Raw genomic sequence first — 7479 nt, forward strand, 5'->3', positions numbered from 1 at the left:
AAAAAGTTTGAGAACTGCTCTCCTATTGCACAGATGTATGGGCTTTCCTTGTGGCTCAGCTGGTAAAGAATCTGCCTGCAATGTGGGAGACCTGGATTTGATCCCTGGGTTGAGAAGATCCCCTGGAGACGGGAAAGTCTACCCACACCAGTATTCTGGCCTGGAGAATTCCATGGACTGTATATTCCATGGGGTTGCAAAGAGCTGGACACAACTGAGCAACTTTCACTTCACCATATTTTAGTCTGTCCCATGACAATGGACATTTCAATCATTTTCAATATGTTGCTACTTCAAGCCATGCTGGAATGAATAACCTCCTGCTGCATGTGTACTTAGTTGCTTCAGTCATGTTCGACTCTTTGCGGCCACCAGGCTCCTCTGTCCACGGGTTTCTCCAGGCAAGAATACTAGAGGGAGTTGCCATGCCCTCTTTCAGGGGATCTTTTCCACACAGGCATCAAATCTGAGTCTCCTGTGTCTCTTGCATTGCAAGCGGATTCTTTACTCACTGAACCACCTGGGAAGCTCGAACAGCCTTCTACACACTTTATTTCCCAAATGTGAGTAAATTGGTCTTGTGTGGAATTAGAGGTGAGATTGCTAGGTCAACGTACCAGGACAAAGTCCACAATAATATCTATCATCTCATTCCATCCTTGTAATTACCTTATAAGGGAAGACTTGTCAATAATTCTCTTTTACATATGAGAAACCAGAAGTTCAAAGACATTGCTGCTAAGTCATTTGAGTCGTGTCTGACTCTGTGCGACCCCCTAGATGGCAGCCCACCAGGCTCCCCAGTCCCTGGGATTCTCCAGGAAAGAACAACGGAGTGGGTTATCATTTCCTTCTCCAAAGCATGAAAGTGAAAAGTGAAAGTGAAGTCGCTCAGTCATGTCCGACTCTTAGTGACTCCATTAGATAATTTTTTTTTAGAGTCATTGGGTTAAGAAGCTGCTACAGGGAAAGGAGTGAAACTATTTTATCAGCCTCCATGCTTTGAACCACTATTCTGAGTTATGGTTTCTCTATGCAGTACCTATACACACTCCTTCAGTTTAATTCACTTACCTGATAACAGGCTCTATTCTTGCCTTAACCCAAGTTATTTCCTGGCAGAGAACAGTCCTGAAATTAGATGAACTGGCTTCTCAGAGCAGAAATCACCACTAGAAAATGATTTAAGTGCTAAGAAGAAGAGGGCTTTTTATTTTGACTCACAAGACTTTCTGCCACCAGATAATCTGGGAAATGAATTTTAGGATGTGATGCAGTTAAAACTAAAGCACATAATTCCTTTTTTATATATATATATATATATATATATATATATATTTTTTTTTTTTTTTTGGCTGTGCAGGGTCTTCATTGATGTGCGGAGGCTTTCTTTAGTTACGGGCAGAGCAGGGGCTACTTGCTCTCTAGTTGCGGTGTGCAGGCTTCTTATTGCAGTAGCTTCTCTTGTTGGGAAGCAAGGGCTCTAGGTGTGTGGGATACTGAAATTGCAGCTCGAGGGCTCTAAATTGCAGGTTCAGTACTTGTGGCCCACGGGCTTCGTTGCTCCTTGGCATGTGGGGTCTTCCGAGATCAAGATTGAATCCGTGTCTCCTGAATGGGCAGGCAGATTCTTAACCACTGGACAACCAAGGAAGTCCTAATTCCCATATCAGAGTAAACTTTATCACCAAAACTATACGTCAAAGTTACATTATGTACATCTACTTTTCACCCCATGAAACTTATACTGTAGTTACCTTTGTTTAAGCAGCATCACTTTTTTTCTTAAATACACAAAAATGGCAACCCTAAGAGTTCTGAAAGAAATAATTTTGATTATTTATAAATACATTTGAAAATACAAATAAATACATTTAAAAGAAATGTAATAATTTTTTTTAACCATACCTGGCACTCCCAGAATTATCTTTTGATACAAAAAATCTGGCCACTCCCCAATAAAAATCCTTCAGTGGACTCCCATTTCTTATACTTCAAAGCGCATAAAAGGCCATTTGCAATTGCTCTTCCCTCATAAATTCTCGTACACACATATTTTTGATCTGTTTCAAAATAGTTGCAGATCTGAGATTTATTTCCTTGTTTGAACAGGTTACTTCAAATAGGTTGGACAAACAGCAAAACCTCACTTAACATAGGCCATAAAACTTTGTATGTGTAATATTGCGCTCTTTTTCTCTGAGAAGGTCTTCCAAATTGTGTATGCTTTGGGACCCACAAAACCTGAATCTACCTGTCTTTTTGCTAGGAATGCCCTTTCTTCCTTAATCTCATGCCTTTGAAAACTGTCAATTGTTAACAAATCAGGGAGGGCTTACCTGACCACTCCAGTCTGATTTACATGCTTCTTTCACACTCACAGTTTATGTTGCTATCTTGTCACACTGTGTGGTATGACTCTTGTCACGCTGTAATTGTTGGTTTAATTGCTTATCTCAGCATACTATGACTCTCTTTCTAGCTCTGTTTCCTCTCTCTATATATAAAATATAGACTACATATATACAATGAGGCTTCCCAGGTGGCGCTAGTGGTAAAGAATCTGCCTGCCAATGCAGGAGACATAAGAGATGAGGGTTCGATCCCTGGGTGGGGAAGATCCTCTGGAGGGGGAAATGGCACTCCATTCCAGTAGTCTTGCCTGGAGAATCCCATGGACAGAGGAGCCTGGTGGGCTACAATCCATATGGTTTAAACCAGTGGGCCACAACTGAGCATTTGAGCACATATACAATGAACTATCGGAGAAGGCAATGGCACCCCACTCCAGTACTCTTGCCTGGAAAATCCCATGGGAGGAGGAGCCTGGTAGGCTGTGGTCCATGGGGTCGCTGAGAGTCGGACACGACTGTGTGACTTCACTCTCACTTTTCACTTTCATGCATTGGAGAAGGAAATGGCGACCCACTCCAGTATTCTTGCCTGGAGAATCCCAGGGATGGGGGAGCCTGGTGGTCTGCTGTCTATGGGGTCGCACAGAGTCGGACACGACTGAAGCGACTTAGCAGCAGCAGCAGCAGCACAATGAACTATCTCCATGAAAGCAGGGGCCATGTTGTGTAGACCAATGAAAAAATCAACAACTTTTTAGCAAGAAAATCTAGCTACCTATAATCTGTTATGAAATAACATTTTGGAGGTTTTCTGTTAGTATATATTTGCTCTATATTCTTTTGCTTTTTTCAAGCACAATTGGAAAGAAATGCTGAATGGTTAAAATAAATATGTGGGAGTAAAACTTAAATTGAGAAATTATATCATCATCTTTTTCTGCAAACAAGTGAAAAGGTTGCTAAAAGTATGGCTGTTGGCAAAATTTCTAAGGCCCCAAACTATGAACTGATATTTGGAACATGGTGATCACATCATTTGAATTGTCAGCCTCTTCCCCCTGATTATCTCTCAACTCCATAACATCAAGTCCAGCCTCAGCCAAGGTTCTCAGCTGATCTTGTATTTGCCTATTTCAGCTAGTGGAATACAACAGTGGACAAGCAAGGCAAAACTGAAATCAGAAAGTTTGGGTTTGTCAACAAGTATTCTTTGAATATTTACTATACACCAGTTTTAGAACTTCATTTAGAAATACTGCTGCTGCTGCTGCTAAGTCACTTCAGAGAGCTATATTTCTAAGCCATAAACTTTAAAAACAAATACTTTGAGTTACATAGCTTTAGGTCTGCTCATGAAAGGATGTCCATTATACTCTGAGTTTGAAAAGTAGTGGACCCATTTTTGTAAAGATCAAATATGCTGTACATATCATGTTTATCCATATGTTCATTGAAAAAGGCATGGAAAATACATTATATACTGAACAGTAATTATCTTGTGGCCAAGGGCAGAAAGTGGAACTTTCTTTTATTTTTAATATTTATTTATTTGGCCACACCGGGTCTTAGTCGCACCACTCAAGATCTTCCATCTTAGTTGCGTCATTCAAGATCTTTAGTTGCAGCATTCAGGGTCTTAGTTGTGGCATGTGGGAATCTAGTTTTCTGACTAGGGATCTCACCCCAGCCTCCTGCCTTGGGAGTGTGAAGTCTTAGCCATTAGACTACCAAGGAAGTCCCTCAATTTTTATTTATATATTTGTTCTTGAATTCTTAAAAATAAGCATGCATTACTTCTGTGATTGTAAAATGTCTAAATAACAAAGAATGTTTAAGTGGATACAAATTTTCTTCATGTTTTGAGCAGTCATGTGATAAGTTGCTTCAGTCACGTCTGACTCTTTGTGACCCTGTGGACTATAGATTGCCCAGGCTCCTCTGTCCATGGGATTCTCCAGGCAAGAATACTGGAGTGAGTTGCCATGCCCTTCTCCAGGGGATCTTCTGATCCAAGGATCAAACCCTCATCTTCTGTATCTCCTGCATTGCAGGCGGATTCTTTATTACTGAGCCACTGGGGAAGCCCTTGAGCAATCATATATATATGTATATATATATATACATATATATATATATATATATATATATATACATATACATATACATATACATATATATATATATATATATATATATGCGGGTCTCCCGCATTGTAGACAGAAGCTTTACCATCTGAGCCACCAGGGAAGTCATATATATATATATATATATATATATATATAAGGCAATGGCAAGCCACTCCAGTACTCTTGCCTAGAAAATCCCATGGATGGAGGAGCCTGGTAGGCTGCAGTCCATGGGATTTCTATGAGTCGGACATGACTGAGTGACTTCACTTTCACACATTGGAGAAGGAAATGGCAACCCACTCCAGTGTTCTTGCCTGGAGAATCCCAGGGACAGGGAGCCTGGTGGGCTGCCGTCTATGGGGTCGCACAGAGTTGGACACGACTGAAGTGACTTAGCAGCATATATAATATGTAAATATTTTACATACATACATACATACACATGGGGCTTTCCTGGCAGCTCAGACAGTAAAGAAATCTGCCTGTAGGAGACCTGGGTTTGATCCATGGGTTGGGAAGATTCCCTGGAGAAGGGAATGACTACCTACTCCAGTATTCTTGCCTGTAGAATTCTATGGACAGAGGTGCCTGGTAGACTACAGTCCATGGGGTTGCAAAGAGTTGGACATGACTGAGCAACTAACACACACATACATACATATACTCATATATATATATATATATATACTGTAAATATTATTCCTGCATATTATTTATACAAACTGGATTCATATGTTAAAGATAATATTTCGCCTGCTGGAAGTGCTAATTATCTGTTTATAAAGGGGTTGCTTTTTAATTCTTATTCCCTTATTTCCTTTTGACTTTCTATGTTTAGTATACACATTTTAGTCTGATGACATCATTTACAACAAAAAGGTACCTGATTTCCTAAGACAGAGGTTTTTTGGGGGAAGAGTTAGGTCCTCTTGTAAACACTGTGAACCAAGGGAGGAGTATAATTATTTTCCTCAAAAGAAAAGAAATGAAACAGTAATCAGTTGGTTTGATTTTTTATAATAGCTCTGGGATACCCACTGTTTCCTGGTCAGGTGTAGTACTTTTTCCATTTTATCCCATGAGATTATAATTGGGCTGTAAGTATCATGAGGGCCAGGCCCAGAGCTTATCATGGTCACCAATGCACCTAGCATAGAGATGGGCTTAATGTAGGTGCAGAGCGCATTAAAAGAACTGGTATTGAACCTGTCACAGGAGAAGTTTCATGCATTCACATGTATATTTAAAAATACTGATGATCTAGTTCGTGAAGTATATAAAGTAAAAGTGTATTATTGTAAAGGAGGTAATTCAAATACGATTGTACAATGCGCTTGAGTTTTCCCCGTCTTTTGTGGGTACATAGATTTGCTGATTTATATGCTAAGCATATACTGTTTACTCTCTGTGTAGCTTCGGAGGGACACAATAGAAGCCAAGTCAGAGCTATGAAAACTTATTTTTTAAAAGTTCATTTGGTTGTTAAGGTGATATAAAAAATAAGGAAAGACAAGGTATTTTCTGTAACTAAAAGTTTAGTAACTAAGTTCAGCTTTAAAATTACAAGGAAAACTATTAGAAGGGCTGTTTTACTGCGGACATGTCCCTTGAGAGGAACTTTGACAGTTTCTCAATTTTAACTCTATTACAACTATCATCACTAACAATGGTATTGAGATCCATAAATACTTATTCAACAATATTTAGTAGCTTCAAATAACAAAAGATAAGTGCTCCCTACGCTTTCATTCATTTGCGGTATCATGTTAGGAAGAAATGAAAAACACCTGTGAAAACAATCTTGTACACTTTAAATATGTACTATTATGTATCAATAAGCCTCAATCAAACTGCTGAAAAATCCCAAAATGAAGCAAAAAGAAACGAAAATGTTACTTTAATAGGACAAATAAAGGAATTACTTCATTTATTTAAAAGTGGATTCTTCCGGGGAACAACAAAGTACCTCGGCAGAGCCTAGTAGCCTGACGACAATGCACATTTTATGTAATTAACACTTTTTTTTTTTCCAGCCTACATTTAGATTACTATCTCGACTCAACGACAACAAAACAAAAACCACCGTTTAGTTTATTGTGTTCTGTGGCAGCTCCTCCGCACTTGAATGCTCTGTTTTGCGTCATTTTCAGCCTCCAAATAGGATTTTAGAAGCCTGGGAAACGATCTTTCCAAGTATTTATATAGTATTTCTTAGGTGACCCAAACTGCGAACCCTAGGGGGTGTTTCGAAGGAGCTATCGGCTCGGGGCTGGGTGAGAAACCTTTCCTAGAACTCAGGACGGGCTTCGCAAATATCTTCTCCACACGCCTCATACACAAGCCTTCCTCTTTTCCCCTCTCACAAACACACCTTCTAAATAAAGGGCTTCAACTCTAGACAGCCAGCCGAGGTGTTTTTTGTCTGTAGCAGTGGAAAGCGGCGCGCCGGGGCCGACTCTAGGGGCTCTTCCCGAGCTTCCGGGTGAAGCCTGCGCTTCCCTCTGGCCCTCGGCTCCGAGGGGACGGTCGGCCGCGACAGCGGGGCCCGCCCAGGCTCTCGGGAGCACCTGAGTCGCAAGACGCGCCGGGGGTAGGCGGGGCGGGCCAAACGCCTCCGCCCGATTCAGCCCTGGCTTTCCGCCGCAGCCGCCGGGCTGCCGGAAGGGCTGATGATTGACAGAGCGCCTCAGCGGCCGGGGCGACGCGGAGGGAGGGTCGAAGGGCCGGCCGCTGAGCGCTCGCTTTAAATCGTTTGGGTTGGGCCTCGGGAACAGCCTCCTCCGGGCCCACTGGCCTCCCTGAATGCGTTGTTATGGCAACAAATGATCGAACAGTCCCTTACGAATCGGCCAATGAGAGGGGCCGTCTTTTCCACCCCACTTCTGAGAAATAGGTGTTGCGAAAGCCCGGGTAGGATCCCCAGAAGAAGGTGGTGCCAGGACGTTCAGCGGAAGGGTCGGGGGCGGGGCTTGTGACGTTACAGGGAGAGCCAATCG

The 7479-nt window shown here is 41.7% G+C and overlaps 1 long non-coding RNA gene across 1 annotated transcript; it reads right to left on the minus strand.

The window, feature by feature from the left end:
* Nucleotides 1-1358: 1358 nt before the first annotated feature.
* On the minus strand, nucleotides 1359-7206 carry LOC129548558 (uncharacterized). Its single transcript, XR_016036415.1, has 3 exons — nucleotides 6855-7206; nucleotides 1758-1817; nucleotides 1359-1611 (listed from the first exon to the last, which is right to left on the minus strand). It is a non-coding gene; the product is annotated as an uncharacterized LOC129548558 (long non-coding RNA).
* Between the last annotated feature and the right edge of the window lie 273 nt (nucleotides 7207-7479).

This window comes from Moschus berezovskii, chromosome 25 (assembly GCF_049115385.1).
Source record: "Moschus berezovskii isolate FMDL1 chromosome 25, NW_MosBer_1.0, whole genome shotgun sequence".
NCBI classification, from domain to species: Eukaryota; Metazoa; Chordata; class Mammalia; order Artiodactyla; family Moschidae; genus Moschus; species Moschus berezovskii.